We start from the raw sequence: 20377 nt of genomic DNA, 5'->3' as shown, positions 1-20377 counted from the left end.
CTCAGCAGCAGCCAAGAGTTAAAAGGACAAGAGGATACACAAGGAGCTGATTTCATGGTGATGGAGGCAGAGAGGAAAGTGAGGTGGGATTTTTCCTGGTTGGCTGAGCTGGACAGGCAAGCCAGCACACAGCTGTTTGGCAGGAGACGGTTTACATATGGGGATCACTGCAGCAGCACCATAGCTGCCTTTTCACTTTCCTAATTTCAGCACATCTCCCGAATAGTTGGTGCTTCTGACAAAGCTCCCCTCTGAAACGTCCATCTTTCTTTAAGAGAAGTCTCACCTTGCACATATAGCTGGATATTTCTTGTGCATGCTGCTGCAGATGTGAGCCTGAAAATGAGAAGGAAATCATCCAAAATGAGAAAATGAACAACAGCAGCGTGTCATACTCTCAATGCAATTCTTTAAGCTTTACTTTTGGATTTGGGGAGTAGATTTGGGGGGTTGCCTCATAAATTTATAATACAAGGTGCTATCAGTATTGCATTAAATATTGATAGAACTGGCAAAGACTGACAGAAAAGAGCAGGTGGGATGCATCAGGGACTCAGGTGACATGTATTTGTCCCCTGAGCACCTTCCTGTGTTTCAAAACTTTTTATTCCCAGCAATGCCTTAGACAGCATTTTGCTAAGAAGCAGAACACATGCACAGAGCAGCATGTATTTCTAGAAATAAAATGAGGGAGACCATCCTTACCTGAATCTGATTTATATATATTTATACATGTATATGTAAATATAAATGTGTATCTGTAAGGGAAGGGGAGTCTTAGGACAGTGATGCTATGTGGAGGTGACTGCCGAGATGTTCTTGACGTAACTGAAGCCAAACAGGACGAGGCAGCTCCTTTTGCTTTTCCTGGGCTTTCCTTGGCCCCTGTTCAGAGCCACTGCTGCCCCAGCAACTGTGGGAGGCCTGAAAATGCTGTCTTGGCAGAGAAGGGTTTGACGAGTATGGAAAAATTCACTTTTAATTAATTTTCTTCTTGTTTAGAGAAAGCACAGAGAATGTAGCGTAGAAGAACAAAATCCGAAACAAATTGCTAACTGTAGTAATAATAATTTTTCTCTTGCTTATACACTTTTTTTTTTTAACCTTGGCTGCTGTACTTACACAAATGTCCTTTAGCAAGAATTAAAAGAACAGGCAAAGGCGTGCTAGGTACGTGTTTGATTTTCAAGGGATCTAGGAGGTTTTCCAGTTTTCCAGGAGGTGTCACCAGTACTTTAAATCCTTCATTTTCTGTGATGTAGATTTCTGCAGAAACCATTCTTCAGAAATATATAAAAGGAAAACTACAATGCTAAGGAGATGGGAAACATCAGGTTCTGTCCACCTCCATTGTGGGCTTGTAACTGGCTAGGTTTGCAAGCCTTTAGGCACTGTGCACTTTGTCAGGGCCTCCTGTTGCTGGGCTTTTGGCTGATGTGCTTCATGCACTGCGGTGCTTCCCTTTCTGTGCTGATGTGCTTCATGCACTGTGGTGTTTCCCTTTCTGTGCTGGTGCTAAATGTTAAGCTCGTGGCTGGCTCTGGAGGTCTTGTATGTCATGGGACTTAGCAGCCTCCAAGTCCTCCCAGACTCCAGCTTTCATGACCATTAAGCAAATTTTTGCCCAGGTTGCCTTCAAATATGATGTACTGCAAATCAATCAAAAGGCAATTTAAAATGTTTGAAATATTTTTTTTTTAATTAAAAACCTCATGGTGGTATGTTTTTAGGATTGGAAAAACTGTTTCGTGGTTGAGGAGAGAAAAAGTTGTATTCATACCTCTGTTTCATCATCCATACTTGATTTCTATAAGAGAGGCAGGAAAAATGTAGTCTGGGGTGTAAGCTGGCAGAGCTCAGTTGGCTTTGCAGTGGCTGTGCCAAGGTATTCAGCTGTAGAAGCCAGGAAAATAATCATAACCACAGATAGAGCACTTTCCACCTGAGGATCAAAACACAAACAGGAAAGCCCATTGAATCACCATGGCATGTGTCTGCAAGGGAGTGCATCGCCGAAATTAGTTTCACTACTGTGCATCTCTTTGTGGTAATAAAGGTAAAAAGAGGGATGTGCAGCCCTCATAAGGCACAACTGGGAGAACGAAACGCTGTCCTTTGCATCTTGCTGCTGGTGAAGGTAGCAGCGTTACTGAAAGATACACGTGGTAATACGGGGGTGTTGCCAGCCTGGCTGTGTTCAGTCTGTTTTTACATGGCTAAGTGGTAAAGATAGAGGATAATGAGTGGAATAAAAGCTTGAAAACATTTCATTTTGGAGTTCACTGTGAGGAAACCACAAAAGCAGGCACAGGCACAGGCACTGCAAGGAGATGGGGCTTCTGTCTTCCAAAATCCAGCAGAGTCCCATAAAAAGCAGGCAGACCAACAGGCAGAAAGAATTAGAGTCGATTTACTTTTGAAAATGAGTCCTGTTGGGTGGACAGTGGGCAGATCTATTTATGAGGGTCTGCTTTGGGGCTATCTGATCTAACTCTTCTGTGTGGTTCTAGATAACATCATAAAGTATTGAGAGTACTGGTGCATGATTTTTCACCTTGCAATAATTAAATGCTGGGACGCTTTGTAAGTGCTTGGAGAGCTCAAAGTGGTGCACAGCAAGTACTGAGCTAAGAAAGCTGTGCTGGCTAACATACGTTTTCCCAAGCTTTTGTACTGGCTTCTGGCGGGGCATCTTATTAAATGATCTTTTAAAATAGGTTGGTTGGGTAAATACAATCAAGAAGTCTGCTGGTGAGTTAGATCAGCTTAAAAAAAAGAAAAGACACTGCAAATTAATGGCTGGGGTGGGCTTGGAGATGGAAAAGAAGACAATCCTATCCTCCAGAGATTCGCTGCCCTGTGTCTTTCCCTGTGCTAGCAGGTTACTTGGCTGTGGTTTAGAAGTCTGATCTTAACTGTTTCTTCCCTGATTTAATTTTAACCACCACAGCACAGATGTTGATGTGATTGTGCCTAAGTAGATAGGAAGCTGCTCTGGGGAGGGACTTGATCTTCTTGACTGTCAGTGTAAGATCAGGCAGTGTCATTTTCTAGACCCAGTTGTGCTACTAAACTTAAGAAACCTTGTGCTAGAGAGCAAGCTTGGTGCTTGAAATAGTCCCTGGATCTGGTGTGAGACTGGGGAGGTGATCGTTCCCCTAGGGAGATGATCACTCCTCTGTACTGATGCCACATCTTGAGGAGGTTGCCCATCTTGGAGGTTTGCCGCTCCAGGTGTCCTGTAGGCCCCCTTTGAGTCATGGAATGGCTTGGGTTGGAAGGGGCCTCGAAGGCCATCTCGTTCCCACTCGCTGCTGAGGGCGTGGTTGCCAAACGCAAAAGTACTGTATTCAGTTTTGGGCCCCTTGCTACAAGAAAGACATTGAGAACCTGGAGCATGTCCGGAGAAGGGCAGTGAAGGTGTGAGTGGTCTGGAGCATAGATCTTACGGGGAGCAGCTGAGGGAGCTGGGGTTGTTCAGTCTGGAGAAGAGGAGGCTCAGGACAGACCTTATGGCTCTCTACAACTGCCTGAAAGGAGGCTGTGGCGAGGTGGGGGTTGGCCTGTGCTCCCAGGTAACAGCGATAGGATGGGAGGTTGTCACGGTATTATCTAAGGGTCTGCGTCCGTGACAAAGAGGACAGGCCCAAAAGAAAAAAAACGAGAAAAGAGGAAGGAAAAAAAAATTGCCGGCGAGTGGGCGCCGGCCCCCGGGTGGTCCGGCGGCTAAAGCGGCAGAGAAGCCTCGGAGCCGCAACCTGGGAAAACAAAGGGAAGAGGGGAAAAAAAAGCAGGGGACTCGTAGGCGGATCTAACACAAAAAAACAGCGGCACCAATCTGAGGAGGAACAACTAATTTTACTAAATATATCAAAATGAGGCTAATAGAATTATAATAGAGGGTTTACAGGCTGAAAATCTTACACAGTAAACTGCAGGAGGACCACATGCTTTCTCCGCCGGCCAGGAAGGAACAGACCCCCACGTCTCCCACGCGGCTTCACCCCCTCCCCTCCAATGCGAAGACCTCTGGGGAGTGCATCTCCTCCCCTCCCCGTCAGAGGGCCACACCAAAAAAGGTAGTTTGCAGTAACCAGGGAATTAACTCTTTAACTGCCCGTACCTTACATGATGTAATGACATGGAATACCGACAACAAAAATCACAAAACCATAACAGAGGTGAAGGCCTCAAGTTGTACCAGGGGAGGTTCAGATTGGGTGTTAGGAAAAATTTATTCTCAGAAAGAGTGGTGATGCGTTGGCATGGGCTGCCCAGGGAGGTGGTGGAGTCACCGTCCCTGGAGGTCTTCAAGAAGAGGAAAGATGTGGCACTGAGAGACATGGTGAGTGGGCATGGTGGGGATGGGTTGATGATTGGACTAGATGATCTTAGAGGTCTTTTCCAATCTTTAAACTGTATTGGCACAGCACTAGCAAGAGTCTGGTGAAGTTGAATCCAGCTCTCTCCCATGTGGGTTTTGTGGTGTCATATACGGAGTGAGTGCTTTCCCACAGCAGAGACATTGGTAAGGGCTCTTTTTCCTCCCACCACTAGTTTGCTAGGAACTTGCAGGATGTGCAGAACAGAAAGGACGAATGGGTTGAAATTAAGCAATGGGCTTAAAACTTAATCACTGTGTGTGCATGAGGTCTCTTTTCCTAAAAACTCACACTCAGCAGACAGCAGTCTCTCAGCTGAGATAGCGCCTGAAAGAAGGAAAAGGAAAATAAAACTCCATGTTAAGACATATGTTAAAGAGTTCATAAGGGCAAGCAGAGTAACTGTGAGGGCAGGGGAGCAGCAGGGTTTAAGGGACATGGAAGGAGAGAGCTGAAGCAGGTTCCTTGCTGGAGCTGGTGCCCATCTTTCATCCTGGCAGCCTGTAATCCTGCTTGGCCCTGATAATTGGCTGGGGAATTACAGAAGAAAAAGGGAGCTTTTTTTCTTCCTTTTTTTTTTTTTTCCTTTCTCTCCTTTTTTTCTCCTGTGTTGAATGTCCTTTCTGGCTGCTGGGCTCCAGCACGCCTGCGCGCTGCGCTCCATGAGCCATGCTTAATGTGTCCCTGGGAAACCCAGCCCTCTGCCTGCTGGGACCAAATTTCAAGGCATATCCCTATTAGCTTATTTTGATGTTTTTATCTTTTCGTGATCGGGAACCATTCTCTGCAGCCAAAACAGACACTTTCCCGACGGCGTTGAGTGAATTTTTAGCTCTCCTCTGAGGAGTGGGCTTCAATAAAAGATGAGGCCGCTCACCGTGCTGACTGGCTGCAGTGCTCAAACATCTCCGGCGGCTCCTGCCTCTCGCTGTAAGTTTACACTCATATGAACATCAGCTTGGCTGCCCCGTGTTGCTGTAAGTGGAGGTTTGCACGCAAACATGGCCTCCACAAAAGCCACCTCGGGCAAAAGCGCTTCCCACGCCAGCAAAAGGCCATGCTCTGCCGGGTCTCCAGTGGGTAACGCTGCTGGCGGTGCGGCCGTGCCTCATGTTTTAGTCATGAGGTTTGGGAGTCTTTTCCCTCCCAGCAGGGCTGCTCCATCGCACAGGCAGCAGATCGCTGGTTGCTCGCAGTTTGCACCAAGGGGCACATTGTGCAGCCAAGTTTGGCTCAAGTGTGAGAGTTTGTTGGGGTTGATACGTGCGAGCCCTGCTCTCTGCGGGAATGCCCAGAGGCCCTGGTCTGCCTCCCCAATGGGCTCAGGGAAGAGAGAGGTGTGAAAAGGGCATAGCAGAAAAGTGGAGATAAAAAAGCTCACGGCAGCAAAATCACATGAAGTTAGTGGAAGTACACTCCCAAGTCATTTCAGTAGATGCACTCCAAGTAAGGAGTAATTAAATCTATGCTTCTTATAGTTTTTCTTACGCATTCTACATATGCTTTCTGGGAACTTAAAAAATGAGTTGAGATTCTGACATGCTGGAGCAGGACCAAAGGAGAAATGCAGGAAATTCAGGGGGAGTTGACACCTGGGAGTTTTAGGAGGCTGCAGGAGCCACAGGAGAGGAGAGTGATGCCCGTGGCAAAGAGGATGAGGCTAGTAACTAAGGGGAGATGATTAGTTTTGCACTATATTTGCAGGAGAACTGACTTTGAAGGCATTTTCTCGGCTGAATATTTCATTTTCCTTCAGCAGCTTATCCTTTCGCAGCTGTCTGCACTGCATCAAAGCACATGTGGAAATGTTGTCGCTGAAAATGGGAGTTGGTAGAGGGGAAAGTTTTCAAAAGGAAGCAGCTCCTTGGGGGCCCAAGACCCACCAAGTTTCAGGGGGGCTCATTCAGTTGCTCAGATGCTTTTGAAACAAGTATGAAATTGTCTCCCCCCGTCATTATCACGGGGTCCCAGCAAGTAGCTCAGACTTCTGTAATTTGTAAATCAAAGATGACAGCTTCTCTTCAGTGTGGGGTTCATTTTCACACTGACTTCAGAGTGGATATTTCTTTACCCCCAAGTTACCAGAGGATGGTTGATTATCGTTTTAGAAGAAATGGAAAATATTGCCCGTTGTTGTGCATTGGCATGCTGCTTAATGCCACTCACTGCAGCGGCGGGTAATTGTGTAGATTAAAACGATGGTGCTTTGTATGGAAAAGCCAGAGCAGCACCGAACACAGAAGCGTTATTTATGACCATGTTTGCTTCCGTTTTCAAAGTTCTCCTTTGTAAAGTCAACAGTTGGCATTGAAAACCATCTGAAGAGATCAGAGTGATGTGTGTAAGAAAAAAACAATAACTTCCAGCAGCACATTTTCATTAACTTGGAACTAAAAAAGTACACAGCAAAATAGTGGAATGTTTCTTTGAAGCTTTTTTTTTTTTTAAGCCTTTCTATCAATGTTTTCTCAAGTAATTTAATCAGGCAAAAGCTTACTTTATCATTTGTCTTTTTTTGATTCCTGCTGTGGTTCCTGACATTTTAGGGAATAGCTCATTTAAAGTGTTGGAAAGAAAGTGGTGTCAGTTATTTATTGGGTTTTATGCCATGACTTGGGAAAACTCATCTTGATTCACTTATGCCAGTAGAGACTTCATCAAAGGAATGAAGGAGCATTTTCCTAGAGTGCCTTTAAGTGAAAAGAGCAAAACCTTCCCATCACTTTTTCCACTTAGCATACTTTAAAAATATTAATTGGATTGTTAATTGTATTGGTAGATCCAGAGCAATTTTAAATGCCATATCCTGGTTAGTTAATATTTGCTCGTTAACAGCAGTATTGAAAAAGTGCTCTGTTGCACTGTTATTTCCCACATAGCGCTCTCCTAACCGTGTAACTGCGACAGGAGCTGAGAGCTCCTCGGAGCCCGGTGTTCTGACGGGAGGTGTGGAGGGGCCAAGCCACCAAAGGGCAATTATTTCGTTTTGAATGCTTTGCTGAACGAAATCGTCCCGACGGGAAGCTCGGTGGGACGCGAGGAGGATCGGCATTTGGGGTCCGGGAGGGCGAGCGCTGCTGCCAAATATTTCTGTGCACCGTTAATCCCTCTGGGAATGCTCATGGGCTTAAAATGAGGTGCCCGCTTGAGTACCTTCCCCTGTCAGAGCCAGAGCCCAGGCGTAATGATGATGTTGGTAGCAAATGCAGCAGGAAATAAGCAGAAGATCAGGAGGGTTTGGCACCCTGCCGCTCTCGTGCTACCGGCGTACGCACGTAATTTTGAAGACTTCTTCCTGCTTCCCACATCCCTCTCTATTAAAGCTTGGTATTTTGGTGTATGGGGGCAATTTTGAGATGCAGGACGGAATACATCCAGCATCCACTTCTCCACCGCACTCACTGATTGGAACTGGGGAGACCAGAGGAGTGCTCACAAAGGGCTGATTAAAAAGTCGGGGAAAATGAGCGGTCCTTCAAACGTTGCTCCTCATCTCCTGCTGCCCACGCCGCATGCTTCTCTTTGCGCGCTTTTCCAGGGGGCTCACTGAACTCACTGCTTGTTGTGGGGAGATCCTTGGAGAGGGTCGAGGCATTTTTTTTAAGACTCAGTCCAGTCTCTGTGTGTTTAACGTGAACAAATACTTTACAGCTCTGCTTTGACAGCTCTGAATAAATACAGCTCTGGTGTCACCACACAGAGTCAGTGGTGTTTCAGCAGGAGAATAAAAGAAGTGGGCTTTTTTCCTAGACCTTTATAACCAGTAACCTCTTTGGGTTTTGTATTTTAAATGGTTTACATCTTGTATTGTGCGTGGACTGAGGTAACATGTAAGTGTGCTGTGTTTTGTGGGCATTTTAAATGTAAGGTTTTCTGAGCAGAACAAAACCAGCAAACACTTAAAGCTCACATACTTCAACTTTCCCAGAGTTTCCACTTCAGAATGAAAACAGCATTATGGGCAGACAACGGGGCTGTGCTTTGCAATGGCAAAACAGAACAGGGGAATGTTTTTGTTCGGGCAAAAAGAGGTTAAAAAGTACCAGATTGTGGCATAATTACCAAATTATGGCATCTAATTTGTAGGTTTAACTTGCTAATTACGAGTGATACATGGGTGGCTAAGGGTGAATACCAAGCACTAGAAGCCTTCCTTTTGTCTTTGTAAATTTGTTTTGATTAGGGGGAGGAAGAGGGAGAAATCTGGCTTCGCCACATGTGGCTGCGCCTCGTTCTCCCGTGCCCGGCAGAATGAATGGCAAATGCTCTGCATTGCAGCGATTTGTTCTTTTTAATAGAAACAGAGGGCATGATAGTCTTGTGCACTTAGGGGGCTGTAGCTGCCTCTAACCTACATATGTGCACTTCTTCAAGAAATACTCTGGCAGTGAGGACCGGCACCCTGAAGCTTTCATTTCCCAGGGCTGTCAGGAGTGCTAGTGCTGATATTTAGGACAGGTTCATGTGTACGCGCCAGCCCTGTCTGCTTGCAGCCACTCCACATTTTATTTTCCCCTTTATAAATAACTGTCAGTGTTTGCTAGTCAATATTAAGCAAGATTATTTTCCTTGTCAAAAATGGATGCTGTTACATTCATCTTGAAGCAGGGAGGGAGTGCACTGTCCTCCTTTGCACATGATCGGCAGCGTTAATATTCTCGCTGCTGAAATCTAGGGACTGGAGCAAAATGCAAATGGCCACAGAGGAGATGGCTGCTTGTGAACCTGACAGCGAGAGAAGCGAGAAGGAGCAAAATGACCTACATTTTGCTAGAGCAAACCTGGTCACTAATGAACGACAAGAGCACACGCTAATTCCTACCTCTGTAGGTGTGCATTCATTGTGCCCGTGCCTGTAGCAAAACCATCATCTGCCTTGAAATCACCCCGAGGTATTAAACAGCTTTCTAGAAAAGCTGCTTCGCCCATACAGCAGATGTATTGGAGCTGAATATTCTCGGATTGCAGCAATGGACTTGAAAAATTCAGCCAATATTGGCAAAAAAACTGAGGCACTGGTTTTCCTGCTCAGGCAAATGTAAACATTTTAGTTGTTAAAGGAGATGTTTCTCTGCAGCTCGTCGCTGTGTTTTAGTTTCAAACAAAACCAAAGCAAAACACAAACCGAAACGAACCCAAATCTGGCAACTGTTTTCATTTGAATTTCAATTTTAAAAACTTGCAGCCATTCGAGGGGGGTTGCAGCCTACACTGATTAATCATTAGCAGCAGCACAATGCACTCGAATAAAACCCTCTTCAAATCAATAGCAATCCTGATGCAAGACAGATTTAAAAGGCTGTACATTTCACCAGAGAACTGTATTTTGCCATGCAGATAAGGGAAACTGCTATACTAAGCTTAGCTGCATTAGTGATAATAATTAAATATGGAATTAAATACATTTTGCCGCGCATAAGAGATATTGCAGCAGCAACACCTTCATTAATATGAGATGTAGAAATGTGTTGCCAGGAGGTTGTGAAGTCAGTACTTCATTTGCCGGGCTGATTCCACTCTTATTCTTCCTCCCATAAATTCATACTCTTAAAGGAAGCTGGTTATGACGATATTTATCGTTGCTACAAACAGGAGCCGCAGGCCATATTGTTGTACATTGGAAATTAGAGCAGCTCATAGTTTAGAGTACACGTGGGAGGACTGATATTGCAATTATGGGACATTTCAGTCATTCAGAGCAATCTCTGTCTCAGGGAACTGTATCTGTCCTCAAAAGCTAGATAAATAAATATGTATCGTTTTGGAGAATGAGCGTTCTGAAACAGAGGAAGAACTGAAATTAAAATGTCAGAACTAGACAGGCAAATGCAGGGTTTCTAGCCTTCCCTTGTAATTGCAGATGCGCTCTTGTAATAGCAGATGCACTTTTTCAATTTTGTTTACTTCCTGCTTGGGCTGGTTGTTGGAGTTAGAAATCCTTGGGTCATTGATAGCCTCACCGTCATGAGACCCCATGGCTGGTGTCCTGTCACGGCAGGCGGATGGAGCGAGTATTTAAGAGGAAGGGGAAGCACAGAGCCCCGAAAGCAGGTAAGCTGCGGTGACCTAAGGGAGCAGTCGAAAGCAATGCAGCTTTCCCCAGCTAGTGCTGATTTACCTCTGCAAGCGGTATTTGCACGAGGGGGGTGCACCCTTCAGGGACACCTCTTATGCCTTACACAGAGAAATGAGAACTATCTGTCTCCCAAGCATTGTTACTGAAGTAAGGGGAAAGCAGCACTTCCAACATACATCGTAATTTATTTTTCCTCGCTTTTACCTTGTGTGGCTCAGCGTGAGTGGGACATGTTTGATTCAATCCTAATTATTTTTTTCTATATTTTAAATCTCAGATGTTGAGGCAATTTACATTAATTAAACTTCAGTTGGCTTTAAAATTGTCATGTATCAATTTCAGCAGCATTTATAGAGAACAAGATAGATGATTTAAATTACACGCCATATGGGGCAATGCTAGGGACATTTGCTATCGTGTTAATTGCTTAAAGCTACGTTTTCTATCCCCCTTCTGAGTGAAAGACGTTTGCTGTCATGCTTACTGAATTAGGCGGAAGGGTTTCCTGCTCAAATAGAGTATGTACAGATTTCTGCCACTGCCACTTTTTGGAGGTGCCTCAGCTTGCTGCTGCTGCAGGTGCGTTCATTTTTGCGAGCTGCAGATACCAATGTGCAGGACTGCAATGAGCTTTGCTGAAGTGGCACTGAACGTACTGTTGGGGAAGGGATGTGAGTAGGAACCGGTGTGCTCTTAAGGTGACTGTACAAGTACAGGCGATGCGTACCACAGCTCCTCTGGGCTTTCCAGGGTGAGCTGCAAGGCAACGTAGGGTCACCAGTTTCCTAAGGTTTGTGAGCAATGTTTTTGAACGAGGCAGCTGATTCTGAGTGCTTTAATTTGGCGAAAATCAGTTTTAAATGCATTCCCATTGCAAGGAGTATGGACTGAGTAGCATCTTCTAGAGAAATTTAGGACTGGAGACCCTCTTCCTGGTGAAACATTGCACTTTTCCCCATCTCTCCAAAAACGTTCACATCATTCTAAGGTGCAGAGGAGCGCTCAGTGAGAGGGCAGGTATTCAATGCACTGAGCAGAGCTTTCCTGCTTGGAGACCTCTCCAGGTGAGCGCTCAAAGGCCGAAGGGGTTGAAACCAGAGCTCTTGGTCTCATTCTGAATCTGTGCTGAGCAGAAGCTGCTACAAAAAGCCCTCCAAATATCACCACAAATCAGTTTGCCTTGCCAGACCGGAAAGCACTTGAAGGTTTCCCCTCAGCCTGCTTCCAGAAAGTGGGGAAGTAAAACCTCAAAAGATGTTAGGGGTGTGCTGCACAGCCACGTACTGTGCTTGGCAATAAATTTCTGCTTCTGTCTGGTGCTTCCCACTTGGCAATATTGCAATGGGATTCTCCCATATTAATATTTTACAGGAATAAATAAATATCTGATGAGGTACTGTGTATCTCTGCTATCTTTTCATAAATCCTGTGGAAGGTAAAAAGAGAATTAAAGATAAGATTAAAACTGCCTGGGTGATGTATGTCTGCGGTGTGCGGTAAGCTCTTGAGGCATTTATGCTGTGCTGTGTACGTTGCAAGTTACATCCATCTAAAAGAGCCTGCACGTGTGTGTATCTTCGTAAATGTAGACATATCCATAAAGACCATGCAGGGAAGGTCCTGATTTTCTGCTGTATTTCTAATGGGATACTAACAGTGATAGACTGTGGCAGCGTGTTGTTTGTAAAGCATTCATGTTTCATATAAAGCTATAGAAGCATGGTTTCACTTGATTTTGCTCTGAATCTGCATTAGGAAATAAGCCAAGTGTACAGGGGTTGGAAGTCTTCTTTTGTTACCTTTTGGGGAAATGTAATGCATTTTTTCCCTCTGGCTCTGCATTGCAGAGCCCTGTTCTGGCAGGAGAGGATGCTGAGCCCTTTGGTCACAGCTAGCAAGGAGCACTGGGCAGCGAAAGGCTGTGGAGATAAACTGCCTGATCTCCATTAATATAAGTGGAATTCCCAAGAGCCTGTCAGAAATTGTGCTGTGCTCCAGTGCAAATATTAATATTATTTGCAGCATTATAACTACATCATTCTGCTGTTAGCATAGATCACACTTGCCTCACTAAGCTTGCTCCTAGAATCAAGTCCCTGGTTTATCTGGGACAGCACAGGAGTATTCCACATTGGCACAAATCCCCTTAAACCAGGAATGAGGCTTGCACAGGCCATGCCAGGGTACCTTCCCCTCCCCTCAGGGCATGGTGGAAGCAGAGTTTGAGGGATGGTTCTGCACCATCCAAGCTGTTAATTTCTCTGGAGTCCTATGGCACTATTTCCACTTCCCAGGGAGAGTCAGGACTTTTGTGGACAACCTCTGCATGTCGAGACTTTTCCTGATTTAAGCTGGTTGCGATGTAATGAAACGATGTTTCATCCAAGAATGAAATGCATGAATGCATGGAGAAAATCCTGTCTTTTCTGGTTGTAGAGCACCCCATGAGTTTGTTAGGGATTGGTGAGGAATGATGGCTGATGAAGATCCCATAAGAGCATAACACTCCTACATTTGTGTACTTACAGGGAGGTGACCGTCGCTCTGTATTTGGCACTGGCGAGGTCACATCTCAAGCACTGTATTCAGTTGTGGGCCCCTTGCTACAAGAAAGACATTGAGAACCTGGAGTGTGTCCAGAGAAGGGCAACAGAGCTGTGAGTGGTCTGGAGCATAGATCTTACGGGGAGCAGCTGGGGGAAATGGGGTTGTTCAGTCTGGAGAAGAGGAGGCTCAGGGCAGACCTTATGGCTCTCTACAACTGCCTGAAAGGAGGCTGTGGCGAGGTGGGGGTTGGCCTGTGCTCCCAGGTAACAGCGATAGGATGGGAGATGAAGGCCTCAAGTTGTACCAGGGGAGGTTCAGATTGGGTGTTAGGAAAAATTTATTCTCAGAAAGAGTGGTGATGCATTGGCACAGGCTGCCCAGGGAGGTGGTGGAGTCACCATCCCTGGAGGTCTTCAAGAAGAGGAAAGATGTGGCACTGAGAGACATGGTGAGTGGGCATGGTGAGGATGGGTTGATGATTGGACCAGATGGTCTTAGAGGTCTTGTCCAGCCTTAATGATGCTGTGATTCTATGATTACTGTCACATCAGCTGTGCACACAGCATTCCAGAGATTTCTTCTAGGAAATTGTGTATTTACACTTGTTACTTGTTGCATACACCCAATATGGAACTTTGTTCAGTATTTCTGAATAGCAAGGGTTTTTACTGATGGAAAATGTACAGTTGACAAACAAATTGCAGTTGGGAACAGCAGCATTATTTTCACCAGGAAAACTCTTATTAGTGATAAACTGTGACACTGGCTCATTTTTCAAAGTGTTTCTCTCTGAAACTTTATTAACTCCCCGCTGCGTGCCTCAGTCATTTCTCAGCACAAGCTGAGAAGCTTTCCATCAGGCAGGTGGAGGAGCCTGGCCACATTTTGGCCATGTCTTTCCTGTGCCCTTCAGGTTCCAGCCCGCAGAGAGCTTTGGGCTGAGCCACGCAGCCCTGAAGCCAACAGCTCCCACACACACATTGTGAGGAGCTGCAGGAGGAGGTCATTGCCTTGCAGCTCCCCAGACATTTTTCTTCCCTCTGGTTCCAAGTTTGTGTGCTGCATTCCTGGCTACCTGCATTTATCAGCTATGTTGCTGTAATAGGCTATTGCCTGCTCGCTAATAACGTCCTGTTCTTTAATGCTCTCTTTCTATTTAATTAATCTATTTATGATAATAGTATGTCTCGTTTTGCATTTTCACTCTAGAGGGTGTGTTTGTATTATCCCGCTGTATAGCGTTGACTGGCCCTATTATCAGTTATCATTAAAGGCAGCGGCGTGGCCTGCCAATAATTTTTCAATTAATTGCTTAGTGGTTGACTTTTCTCTGCTTTTGTTTTTTTGCCAGTGAGTATGAGGTCTTTAAGCTCTCTGTCTGAAGTTATTTTTTTTTTTTACATAGCAGCTGTGCTTGCTGTTCACCAGGGGATCACAGCTCACAGTGTGAGGGGTGTTGGTTACCCCAAGTGCCAGCTGCGCTTAGCCCCTTGCAGGCCCTTGTAGGGCACGTGCTGGCCTACATTATGGGAACCCTAAATGCTGATGGGATGTCAGCCTTTAATGTTGTCATGTAGTGTCTGAGGAAGGGACTGTCACGTTCAGGTCCCTGGAGCGAATGTATAGGCTGCCAATACCCAAATGACAAAAGTCACAGTCTTGTATAAGCCTGCATCCAAAAAAAAAATAAAAAAAGGCATAGCAAGGAAATACTGAATAACGTTTTCAGGGTCCTTTGCTAGGCTACTGAGGTGAGGTCTGTACAAGGCCTCCAAATGACAGAGCAGCAAGCTGCTTTGCATCTCCTTTTGACGGTTGGCAGCAGGGCAGCCTCCCTCTTCACACACAGCTGCAGAAACTCAGGGCCGTCAGTGAAGCAGTGGTGAAGACAGACCTATTAGGCAGAGGTAATGACCTAAAGTTGTGTCAGGGGAGGTTCAGGTTGGGTATTAGGAAACATTTTTTCTCAGAGTGGTGATGCGTGGGCACAGGCTGCCCAGGGAGGTGGTGCAGTCACCATCCCTGAAGGTGTTCAAGAACCGTGGAGATGTGGCACTGAGGGACATGCATGGTCAGTGGGCATGGTGGGGATGGGGTGGGAGTTGGACTGGATGATCTTGGTGAGGTCTTTTCCAACTTTAATGATTCTGTAGGTCCAGCCTGGGCAGAACAGCAGCCCAAAGCCAGGTCAGCTTGTGGGAACCTTGCCAGGACCTGGGATTGTCATCCCGCTGACTGTGCTGGCTGCCAGTGTGCTCTTTAGGACTCCTCATTAGAACTCCCCTTGCCAGAGGGGAGCTGTTTACTCATAGGATTCCTATAAACGTTGGCACCACAGAACAGCAGCAAACCACCAGGTATGGATATTGGGAAGGATCTTGTGAAACAACTGGAGGTGATGCATAGTAGAAATGTTCAGATTTTTTGGTTGTTGTTCATAAGCACTTCATTATAGGCTTGACCTGCTTACCTTGAATCTTTTTTTTCCAGCCACATGGCTACTTATTTCCTTCATGATTCTCCCAAGTGTTTTATTTTTAAGCAGATACTCTTCTGGATCGTATGCATGCCAAGTTTTGTCTTATGCTCTTTATTGGTACAACAACATGAAATATTTAATAAGAAGTTATCACTGTGGCCAATATGAAAGATTAAATAGGTCTGTCGGCCCCAGTTCCTGAGGAGGAAACCTACTATTCTGAATCAGAAGAAACAGCATCAAATACACAGATATAAAGTCAGATGCCAAAGATAGGGCAGAAGGAACAGAGCAATGTTTGATTTTAAATTTGCTGTGTTTGAATCTAAGTCAGCTTTCCCCTGCAGAAGAGGGGACACAGTAGCAAGCCCTTGGGTGCAGGAGCCCTGCAAACTTCTTGTCACCCAGTTGGCCTCGCTCTGCTTTTACCCCAGCTCCTTGTACCTCTGCCTGTATAACCAGCTGGCTTTCACCCCACACTCCCCTGGAGCCCTGCCCAAGTGATTTAAGTCCTTTTGGGTTTTTTGTCGTGGTGCAAGGAGTTGCTGAAAGCGCCTCCTCCAAAGAGCGTTATTGGGGAAAGCCGCTTCCCGGCATGTCTGCTGGAAGCCCCCAGGGGATGACGGCAGGAGATGGCTTACATGGTGATAGTACGTCTAGACAGGGGAAAGCTGAGGCTTCCTTCCTGGCAGCCGTGTTGGGCCAGGTGCCAGTGCGTGCCCCTTTTCCTGGGAGTCGCACTCTGTGGAGCAGACATCAGCCTTTCCCGGTGGTTTGTGGGGTTTCTGCGCTGGCTGCCCCCCTAGAAATGCTGATTCTTCCCAGTGTAGCTAATGTGCTGGTGCACCCGGTGTGTGCTGGCTACTCACACTTGTTTCCCACATGTGATGGCTCTCAGGAAGCTACAAAACAGTATCTGTGCTATATGGCTGTAATAGCGTTTTAATTCCTGTACAAATGTGTACACGACAGGCAGAGGGGATCTCAGAGGGGACAGATAATCCTTGCAGTGTGATAAGACACATGTACTTTTCTCATTTTGCTATCCATATGATTCATAGAAAGACTGGAAAAAAAAGTATTTCATTTCTTACACACATGCTCCAGTGTACAACTTGTACTGGGAAGACCCTTTGATCACCCACTTAGCTGCTACCCGTCAGCATCTTTGATATTCTCTGTGTGCCAACAAACCCACAGAGATGGTGGAGTCACCATGCCTGGAGTTGTTACAGAACTGTGGAGATGGGCACTGAGGAACAAGGTCAGTGGGCACGGTGAAGATCTGAGAGGTCTTTTTCAACCGCAATGATTCCGTGATTCTCTGATCCTATGAAGCACTGCTGCCAACGTGACTTTCTGCGATGATAAACTAAGGCTGAAATAAGGCTGATCCAAGTCTGCATGGGAAAGGTGTCGGTGCTTTGGGTTTCTTCAGTTCCTTCTGGTTAGGAAATTACAGTCCCTGTCAGGAAGGAAAGGCCCTGGCACTAATCAGCCCTACACAGCCCAGGCTGACGTGCAGCCATCGGCCTGAGATACTGCGAGCAATAGAGACCCTGCAATTATGTCTTCTGCTTTCCAGAGCTGCAAAGTCTCTGAGCAGATAAGAAGCTAAATTCATTGAGTAAATTATTCCACTGTAAATTATTCTCTCAACTCTACTGATTAGTTCTTACCTTGGAGCACACTTGCTGCCTGCCTGCCTGAAGAAAAGATAAAATATTGAATTATACAGTTCACTTCACAGCACTATGCATTCCTAATCTTATAGGGATATAGGGGCAGATCTTCAGATGATGCAAATCAATATGAATAGACAAAATCAAGTTCTCTCCTGAGTGCAGCTCTGCTTCTGAACTCCTCAGACCTAAGTCGCTTTACGCCAGCACAGGGGTTAGCCCGTTATCCTCATGGCGAAGGCTTGGTTCACTTGTTCTTTTTTTGCTGTTGTAGGATTTTCAGTAATTACATTGATTTTGCAAAGCAAAACGTCATTGTCCTCTCTAGTGACCTCCAAGTGGAGTTTGGTATTTATTTTCAAAGGCTGAATAAACATTAGTTCCTTTTAAAAAGTGTTGGCTGTCCCCAGGAATATCAGATCCTGCTAAAGGGGAAACTCTGCTGGTTTTGATCTGATTTAATAATGCAAAACTTGAACAGTAGCAACAGATGTTATTAGATCCAATCTCACGCTATCTGTCCGACAAAACATTATGAAGTCCTGAAATGATTAATAATGCTACTGTAATAGCCAGGAAGCCGTGGCAGCGAGTAGCTGCTGCTTCTGGAGCACATGCTGGCAGCGAGCTGCCTGTGTGCAGTGGGCAGAGGATGTGTGCAGGTCAGCGTGCCGTGCTGGTGCTTCTCAGGCTGCAGAACCGCTGCCCTGTTGGTTTTTCCTTTGCCAGTGGTGTTTGCGTCCCACAAACTCTCTGTCTGTTCTCTGACCACAGCTATTCTTCTGTCTTAGTCTTAATGAACGACTGTGTGTATCTGAAATGTGCACATACCCTCCCCACTTCCTTACTTAAATATGTGGAGGGGTTTTACTCTCGGCTGTGAGGTGGCAGCCCCCAACGAAGCCCACCCTGCAGAGAACACAGATGCTCAAGCTTTTACTATCATGAAGCATCAGAGTGGGACAGCAGGACTGAAATGCTGCTGTTTTGGGATGAAATATTTTGGTATTTCCATTTTTGCTTGATGAACAGGTGTTTCCATTAGAAATATGTTGTGAACCAACCACGTTCCAAGTGCTACCGTGGTCAGGGTGATACATGCAGTCATATTCAGTGGAAGGAGAGCATTTGTAGCAGTTGCAGTTTGTGGTTTCCTGACCCCATTGCACGGTTTGCCCTCTCTGCTTTCTTCAGTGCAGAGGGATAGGTGCCCCAAACTTGCTGCCAGAAGCGATGTTTTATGTTTGCGTGTGGGGCAAGGCTGCAGTGAGCAAGAGCCGCAGGCTGCAATCAGCTCAGCAGGTGACAGCTGCCTGATGGCAGTCATCAGTATCTTACACTGGTGGGCAAATCCAAGATGCTGTTTGTGGGGTGCGAAAAGGTGTCTGGAATCAATCCCCATGCTGTGCTTCATCAGAGCTCAGCATCTGCCTCATTCTGCAGTGGTCCTTGAGCTCATTCAGTATAAGGTCTCATTCCTCCCACGCTAATGGTAATAGAGTCTTCTTGGACTAAAACTCAGAGGAAATCCAAAGGTCTTTTGGAGTCAGTCCTAGCTTTTTTTCCCCTGTATGATGAGCGTCTGATTCAGCGGCAGCTGGATGAGACTATTGTCTTGGAGACGATTCTGTATGCAGTGTGCTAAAGCTTCTCATCTACTGATGGTTAATGTGAAGCACCTGAAGGATCATGTGTAACTTCAGCAACGTGTACAATAGTGAGTTGCAGACAGAGAAGCATTTTTCCTTATATGAATGCTTTCTTTGTTTCCTCGGACCACAGCTTCTAGTGTGTGGAGAAAAGCACTGGTTTGGGTTTTGATTTCAGGCGTTCTCAAGTCAGAGACCATTAGTTCAGGACTGAGCGTGAGCCATTTTTTTGCAGTGCGTATGTACAGGCATTGCAGGTTCAGAAACTGCTTTCAGCATCTGCACAACCCTCAGGATGTTGCATTGCTTGGGCCTGGTGCATACGGGGCTTTGCAGCCACGCACAGTCCATCTGTACATAGTACATTGCTGTTCTCCTAGCAGGCTGTTTTTCCTGAAATAAGGTGTGGTTTTTTTATCATCTGCCGTCCTTCAGCACACACAGCTGCAGTGTTTGGTATTTGTATGGGCCAGGGAGGCTGCAGTCATGCCACGCTGTCCCATCCGAGACCCAGACCCCGAGCATCCAGTAATCCTCTTACCAAAGTTAATATCCCCTGTGCTTCCATGATAAGCAAGAGTGAATAGAAATTCTCAGTCTGCTCTATATCTTAAAGTTCGGGAGAGAAATTAACATACATGTACAATAAGCTATATTTAAATAATAACAGCATTGTTTTTAACTAGAAAAACTTTTGTGCTATTTTTCTGCTATAATGGTATCTCCATTTACCTCTGCTGTACAAACTTTCCATAGAGTCAGACATCCTTTGATGCTAATACACAAACGCTCCGTAAATTCCCATCAGTTCTAATCCCTTAGCCTCCCATTCTCTATAAGTCTTAATGCCTTCAGCCAGGCCTATTAGCACTGGAAACATGGGTCTCTTTGGCCCCTGGCTCTATTAAAAGGAAGCAAGCGGAGGCCATTTATAGGATAATCTTGCCAGCCACCTAATCCTCTTTCAGTGGGGTTTATTTCCTGTTGGTTTTGTTTTACCTCCTCTTAAATCAGCGCACTCCGGCAGCAGCCGTTCCGAGTGCATTTCTTTGCCTTGGCCCTGTCACCTGTGCTGCTGACCCCATCGCACAGCTCGGGCTTTCTGATCAGACAGGCACCCATCTCGGCAGGGCAGAAGCAGCGCGTCTCCATTGCAAGGGAAAGCTGCTCACCCTCCAACACAAATGCAGCCTTTCTTTCCGCTCCTTTCTGTACTTTCCTGTTGCTTTAGGCTTGTACAGGGGATGCCTAATTGTTAGGGTTCACACTGCCGTTTGCAAGCAGCTCTTGTTTTAGAAGTGGAAATAAAAGGATGTGAAGTTCATGTTTTTCATTTGAACAAATGGAAGCTCAGTTTTGACGCCAATTTAGATGCTGATGGTTGAAAACAAGTAGTTTCAAATTAACTTTAAGAAGTGAAAGCTGTTCTGTAAAAATCAGCCTTCCCTTCTGGATGTAAAGCAAACAAACAGAAAAAACAGGCTGTTGCACTTTGTGCTAAGTACATAGCTTTTATTTTGTAAAATATCACGCTCAGTCAAGACAGCAGTTTGTAAGCGCTT

Source organism: Numida meleagris, chromosome 4, assembly GCF_002078875.1.
Source record: "Numida meleagris isolate 19003 breed g44 Domestic line chromosome 4, NumMel1.0, whole genome shotgun sequence".
NCBI classification, from domain to species: Eukaryota; Metazoa; Chordata; class Aves; order Galliformes; family Numididae; genus Numida; species Numida meleagris.
This window is presented reverse-complemented; position numbering follows the sequence as displayed.